This window comes from Bactrocera dorsalis, chromosome 1 (genome assembly GCF_023373825.1).
Source record: "Bactrocera dorsalis isolate Fly_Bdor chromosome 1, ASM2337382v1, whole genome shotgun sequence".
NCBI classification, from domain to species: domain Eukaryota; kingdom Metazoa; phylum Arthropoda; class Insecta; order Diptera; family Tephritidae; genus Bactrocera; species Bactrocera dorsalis.
Window position 1 is genome coordinate 114,539,188 of NC_064303.1, and position 8,041 is coordinate 114,547,228.

The window sequence follows — 8,041 nt, forward strand, 5'->3', positions numbered from 1 at the left end:
CCATGATTTTGTTCCTCCTGTACAAACCGTCAGTGTCAAGTTTTACCTGGAAGTCCTCAAGAAACTCAAGTGAAGGGTCAATCGGGTCCAAGAAGATATCACAGCCGATTGGAAGTTGTACCACGACAACGCCCCGGCTCACAGCGCTTTCAGCTGCCCTACATTTCAGCTGTGGCCTCCCCGGACTTTTTTTGTTTCCTTGCCTAAAAAGGCCGATGAAAGGCAAGCATTTTGAGACGGTTCTCAAGGCTATTCCAGAGAATGCCTTCTGTGACGCTTTCAATGCTTGGAAATCGCGCTGGCAGCGCCGCATCGACGCAGAAGGAGCCTTTGTGAAAGTTTTTGAAGAGTTATAACGATTGGTTCAATAAATTTTTTTAAATCGACTCAGTGCTGCCTGTATATTTATACCCACAACAGGGCTTATTAAGTTTGCCACGAAATTTTAGAACCCAGAAAAAATTTTCAGAGACTCGGTCCGCTATATCATATAGCTGTCATACAAACTAAACGATCGGAATAAATTTCTTGTCTAGGTACTTCGTTTTTTGTGAAGGGTATTCCAGCTTCGGTGGAACCGAAGTTAAAGTATCTTCTTGTTTTGATTGCAAGTTGACTTGAGATATGTAATCTATAAACACAGGGTTCATTTTCATCAAGAATATGCCAATATTCGTACCAACTTGCAACATAAACTCATTTATATATTACTCGTTCACTTTACAAATTTCCAAAACATCTCTGCACCACAGTGCGACGAAATGGCCAAAAATGAGCAACGGTCCGGCCGTAAATTCACCCACAAGGCGAATGAGCCGCTAAATTCGGTTGCGCATTTGCCATAAACTATGAATGGACCGAGGTACACAATCACATTTCATCGAGCGCAGCTACTACTGCAGCTTAAAGCACTCATACATAAGTATATGGACAAACATACGACTTTGTAATATACGAGTGCTGTAAAACATATTTACGTATATCTGCTCTTGGCAGAAGCCGAACAATGCAGCATTGTGTGACTGCCATTGCGAATTGGCTCTGTACAGTTAAATATTTCAGCACCACAAACAGCCGGTGCCACTGAGCACATACTCACATACATTTACATATCCATTTCTTTCATAGACTGCGCCACTGTGACCTGGCTTCGGCTGCGGTTTTATCGCTGCCTCTGACTTTGCTGCTTAAAGCGCACAAATTAGTTAATTAAAATTTTAATCGGCAATTATTTAACTTGCTATTATAATTACTTCAACAACAGCAGCAGCAGCAACAACAACAACTCACAGCTGGCTATTATACAATGCTCATAAAGAAATTTCAATGAGCACTCGTGTATGTGTGCGTGCTACCACATGCACATGTGTGTAGGTATTTCTAAGCGCGGAATTTATACGTGTGTGTGTGTGTATGACCAATGTTGTAGGCGGAAAATTTGGAGTTTTCTTTTACTTTACGTAATAAATTTATTTATCGCTTTCCAAATTAAACTTTACTAGAAATGAAAATGAAAATGAAAGCAAAAACAAACATGGGAAATGTAAATGAGCCGCAAGTGCCAGTGCGACCGAATGATTTTCTTTTATTTCTGGCCAATTTGTGGCATGCTAAGCCGCACATGCACATGTGGCCACATATCTGCGGACGAGAGTAAAAGTGTAAGCAATTACCGTTAACTGTTATTTAAATACTGTTATACTGTAAGTGGCGTTTCGGGAAAGTACGGAATTATTGACTTTGCATTTATGAGTGGTGAGTAGTTATTAGCCGCTGGTTTTACGGCTGCAACCGCAGGGTTGATAGTCCCGTGTGGCATGATGACAGCGCTTTTGTTGTAGAAATCATCTGCGCCATATCCGCCTGTTGAATAGTAAAACAAGCAAAATAAATCTAAACTTAAACTAAGCATTGAGTTTCTCACTTAAAGCTTTTGGAGGTATGTTGAGTCGTTCGCTAAGTAATTTCCTTTGAAAAATTGTTAGTAAAAAAAAATTCTAAATTTTTTTTGGAATAGTTTTTGTTTGGTACTCTACCGAAGATGGAAGATCGAGAATAGCATTTTCGGCATAGTTTACTGTTTTACTATTAAAAGGGTCAAATTGCAGTTCAAGCAAGGCATAAATTATGTGATATGTGCAACGAAGATGATGCCAAAATTGGTTTACAAAATTTCGTTCCGGCAATTTCGACCTTGCGTATGCACCACATCCAGGAAGGTCTCTTGAAGCCGATGAGGATTAAGTAAAGTCGTTGATTGATGGAAATCGTAGAGTAAAAACTCCAGAGATTGCTGAAAGGATAAATTTGTCTAACGCCACCGTTCACAAGTACATGAAATGCCTAGGCTTAACTACGAGCTTAGTATATGGATATCTCATCTTCTCATAGAATGAAAGTTGCTTCATCGTATTAATGACTATGACTTGCTTATCAAACGTCAAAGTAGATATACATTTTTGAAACGCTTTACTGGCAACGAAAAGTGGGTTATTTACATAAAATGCGTAGAAGATCATGGTCTAAACAGGATGAACCAGTTCAAACCACTTCGAAGCCGAAAGCCACCAAAAAAAGAGTCTGTTCAATGGAATATCAAAGGGATCGTTTATTTTGAGCTTCTTCAGTAGAAAATTTATAATGTTCCACCACCTCTTACAAATTTGATGACACGCCAAGAGCTTTTGCAGACTGAAGACTATATTTTCTAGACTTGGCTGCTTCGGGCTATTACTTGTTTCGGTCTCTTTTTGAATAAAAGCACCTTCACCTCAAAACAGTAACGTCAATAACCACTTGGACCAGTTTTTTACCCGCATGGATAAAATATTTTATGAGCATGGAAAAATTTTTTTGCTCCAAAGATCGCAAAACCGAATTTAAATTACACAAAAAAAAAAACGAAATTACTTAGTGAAGGAGCCAACAATTGTTTTTGTTTATTTTCAACACCTCCAATCTGACTTATTTACTTACATTTTTTAAATCAGTGATGACGATGTTATGATTTTTTCACTGCTTAACCTCTACATTTAGCGGCATTGCGTCGAGCTTTTGCGAAAAGACTTCAACCATCATTCATATTTGTTGGACTCACCATTCCACATATTAAAAGAACCACCAAGATATTCAAATGAAGAAATATTTCGTGGCACTTACCGTTATTATAAATTAGCTATGTCCATATACATACATATTTATTATATTTATGATTCTAAGTCTTTTAATAAGCTTCATGCTCTGAGCGACGCACAAAAATAGGTTTTTCATTTTAATGCGCTCACGTTTTTCGGCTCTAATTACGTTTGTGGCTCAACAAGATTAATGCACGACAACAACACACATACGCATATTCATACACACACATAGCGAGCAACAACAACAAGCGCCATAAAATATTTGCAGGCCGGTGCTGTTGGAGTTTTATGCCCTTTTACAATTGGCAAACGGCGATTTCCTCATCATCGGCGCGGACAGCCAACACACGCAGAGCCGTGAGGCACGGTGCAACTTCAGCGCTGGCACTGTCTTCGTAGGTATAGGTGGGCAACATGTAATAAAACGGCGCTGCGCAGAAAATGTCGAACAAAAACCATAACAAGACATTTGCATGTCGAAAAATGGTGTGCAATACATTTGCATGTGTGTGTGTTTGTATGCATTTTCATGTTTAATTTAAAGTAAAGTTTTTCTTCTTCTTGCTCCCTCAAATCCGCAAGTGTAGTGTGCAACAAAGCGTGAAACAAATTAAGCGTTGTTGAGCTGTGTTTTGCGAGCTTTTTCCTTTATTTTCGAGCATACATTTTGCATTTTTTGCTTCGCTACTTTCAGCGCTCCTCACCAAAGACTGGAGGTATTGTTGGCGTTTTTTTGGGGCTCAGTACTGGGTCAGCGTGCAACAGATGTCGCTCGCTTGCCAAATATGGAGTAGCTTGACACTGGTTGTCAGCTTCAGAACAACTGTGAAAAGTAAAAGGCTGGCGTTGGTGCGGCAAAGAATTGTCCTTCGCGTTAGGCATTACTAAACACTGTTTATGATACATTAGCTGGCACAATTTTGAGAGTGGCGAATCGAACAAACGTCTGTACAAGGCTAGTTCCTTTACAAGCTAACACAGCTTTCTGTCAATACTACTGGTAATAATCTTTTAACCAGAAACAAGCTCAAACTCAAACTATTTAGAACCAATAAATTCTCTTGTCATCAACGTAAACTTCTACAGAAGAGCATCGTTGCAACACAGAGCCGGCATTCGGAGCTTCAACGGCTCTAGCTTTGCTCCCCAGCCAGCGGAAATGCACTTCCGTTCTAGAGGTGTGCAACATAGGCCGCCAAGCCATACAGCAACAACAACGCAACTACATTCTAACTGCTTCACATATCCGCATGCCGAGCGCTTCGTGCCTGAGAATCAACATACAACAGCACAACAAAAGGGGGCTCAGCGGCATACATGCTGTATACGCACACTGATTTCTGGATTTGTTACGATTTACGCTGTGTGTTGTTGCCTTTGCAGCGTCATAAGCGCTTTGAAACATGTGTTATTAAAGCCTTACCTGGAGGAAGGGGGTACACAATGTGATACAGTTTTTTCCTATGAACCAATATCAGTCGGCAAAACTACACCAAGCGTTAACACCGCACACACACACACACAGCCACACACACCTCGTCATGGGTTTAGCTGTCAACAACCACCTACACATATACTATACAATAAACAAAACGGAGCCGCTGTTAGGGCTCAACAAATGATTCCAAAAGTTAAATCGCTCTTTGTCTGGTTTGTTGTTGTTTGTTTGTTGATTTTGGGTTCGTTCATTCGCCCCAAATTTGTAGCAGCGTTGCGCATCGCTGCACTTGTGTGACGGAGCCGAGCTCTCGCTTACCGCTGTTGCTGACTAATTTCGGTTTCGTTACCCATTGTGCGTTGCCTAGTTCTCTAAATTTTAAGCATTGCGTTACGCGGTGAAATTTTCAGAATTTTGTGCGAAGTGAGGTTTTACAGTTTTCGTTGTTGTTCCAATGCTAGAACGCAAGACGCCAATGGCGACCCAACTCGGTCGCCTTCCGATGTAAGCGGGACAAAGGTGCCCCTCTGGCTAGCTCATCGGCTTTGTAGTGGCGCTGTGACCAGGCACCCGAACGAACCTGATGATGATGAACTTGACTAGCTTTGAGCGCACAGTTAGCGAGCTCAGCGCTTTTATTGCCGCCCTCCTGTGGATGTTCCATCTATCGCCACTTCTGCCTGAAAAACAGTGGTCCGGTGCCCTAAAACTAATATTGACGGGGAGCTCCCCTCCGACTTTCCCGCACTTCGCAGCAATACACCACCCGGCAATGTCCACTAGTGCTATGTTTAACATGGCATTAAGTGTCATTGTTGGTGTAGTCCGTAGTGCACCGGAGATGCCGTATTTTACAAAACCTCAGTTATGACATTACTAAAAGCGGAAAGAAGCTTCGGCTCCCCAGGCACGTCCTGCAAAAGGCACTTTCCTGTTTAGGCTTCAACATTTTTGTTTTCTTAATAATAAACCGTTTTATGTAATCAGCTGCGCCGATAAAGATCGGCATTCAATTACGGCGCAACTTTTTATTCATTAACGGTAAAGCGTGGCAGATTCCCAATTTCCCGTATTTGTATGTGCAACATGTACTTTGTTGCAAGCTGTTGGCACTCATCTTTTCACATAGAGATTGTGCTTAACTAGCTTTTCATCACTGCCAGTGCCATCGGCTGCACCAGAAGAAACGAAGAAACAACAAAAGCAGACATTCGTCGTGCGTCTTCGGGCGAGAGCTTTGGTCACGGCGCTACTTGGGCTGTCGCTTAGACGCGCACGTGCAATTGGTAAATGCATAAATTAATAATAAGTTGACGACGCCAGCGGCAACACCAACAACGACATCAATAAAAAAGGTAACAGCAATGAGCGTAGCTTAATGACAGGCGAGCGTGCAACATGCCGCCGTGTTTCGCCAACAGCAGCAGCATCATCAGCGGCAATTTCTAATGTCTTCCCAGAGATGATGATGGCATTGTTGGCGTTGCACAGCGGCGACACAATTGGCGCTACGCTGGCATGTGGCAGTTGTCGATAATTTCGCTGCGCGGCGCAGACTCGTGCATCATTCCAACTCTTTTTCTACCAATTTATTTCTCTAAGCAATACTTGTAACGTGTGCAACACGCGCTTGCCACATTGTTCATAACTAATTTTTTCGTTTACTTTACTTCAGCTCGTTGGTGACTCGCTGGCGTGTCACCGCTGGCGATCATGCATCATCATTAGAAATTAATATTGTGTACTTGTACGGTTGTTGTAATGAGCAGCAGGGTTCCCTAGTTGACACGGCTTTGAAGCAATCGCCGTTGCTTGTGCCTTGGTACGTCCTGAATTATTTCGAATGACAAGTTGTTCTTGGAGTTGCCGTGAAAGTATGCGATGGGGAATAGAAAATTAATGGCTTTCAGGGAATCTATTGAAGGGAATGAATGCGAAGGCAGTCAATTAACTATAATTGCCGGGGTTGAAGTGGGGTTGAATAATAAGGGGTGTGCGGCAAAGCTGATTAACCAAAGAAGGAAGTGCACTGCAGTTCACTGTTTTAAGCTTTAAAAGATCAGTTTAAGCTATAAAAGCAATTTCCTGTGCTTTACAAAATATTAATTTATATACAAATACACACACAGAGACACCGATTAGTTACAAACTTGCCCTAATTACCCCAAAAATGAGATCTGTGTCAGTCTGAACTTCACTTGCGACGATTACACAACGGATTAAATTACAGCGACTTTCGTTTCGAAATTTCGTTCAAACATGCAAAGTTTTTGTTGTTGTAGCTGCAAAATTCGAATATTCAAAGTCCTTGTCAGCGTTTACTAAGACGACGTAATAAGCGGGAACTCTCATTATCGGCAATTCTCTTTTGGTGTTGTTCATTGCGTTCACACGAGTGCCACGAGATGACAACTTTAGTGCGTTTTCTTTCATAGCACATTCTCAAATTCTGGCAAATTTCATACAGAGTTTGTCCGTTGAGTAATAAGACTGAGTCGATTTAAAACAAATTATTGTACCAATCGTTACAATTCTTTAAAAACTTAAAAAAATAGACTCCTTCTGCGTCGAAGGCATTCGCCGGAATAGCCTTAAGAGTCGAAGTGCATGCTGCTTGGATCCCCTCTGTCGTCTCGAAATGATCACATTCCATCGGTCTTTTTAGGCAAGGAAACAAAAAGTCCGGGAGGCCAAATCAGGGCTGTAGGGCGGTTACGGAAGCGTTGAAATGCCAGCCTTGGTTAGGTAGCTGTTCACAAAAAAGGCCGTGTGAGCCGGGGCGTTGCCGTGGTGCAACTTCCAATCGGCTGCGATGTCTTGTCGGACTCGATTAACTCTTCGTTTGAGTATCTTGAGTACTTCCACGTAATGAGCAGTTAAACTAATACTTAGTCGACGGTCTGAGTGCAAAATTTGCTTACACGAGTCACATTGTTGGTGTTTGTCGAAGTCGCAGGTCTCCCAGCACGGTCTTCATCAGCGACCTCATTCCTCTAGCGAATCCAGTCGGTACGCGAACGCTCTGAAGTACAGTCACGGCGGAAGAAAATCAGTCCTATTACTTTCCGGTCAAACCCGGTACATATCGCTCATTTGCTGCAAGACCGGCATAAGTCAAAAAAATCGGTTCTCCAGAAAACGCGTTTAAAGTTTTCTACTGACTACAACCTTACACGGTGACTCCAACCTTACACCTTTTCTCAAGCGGAGCATATAAGAGGTATTCATATGAATTTTTCACTCAACATGAAGTATGATATAACGAAAAATTCTGCAGCATTAACTCAAAAATCACGTTTTTTGATTTATGCCGGTCTTGCAGCAAATGAGCGATATGTATGTACACATTCTTCAATACATTATTTCATTTCAAACATTTATTGGAAACTCTGAAGGCATAAATTCCATCCAACCATTATTTCATCGAAGAACTTGAAGTTGAATAGTTGTTAGTGCTGGTAGCGAG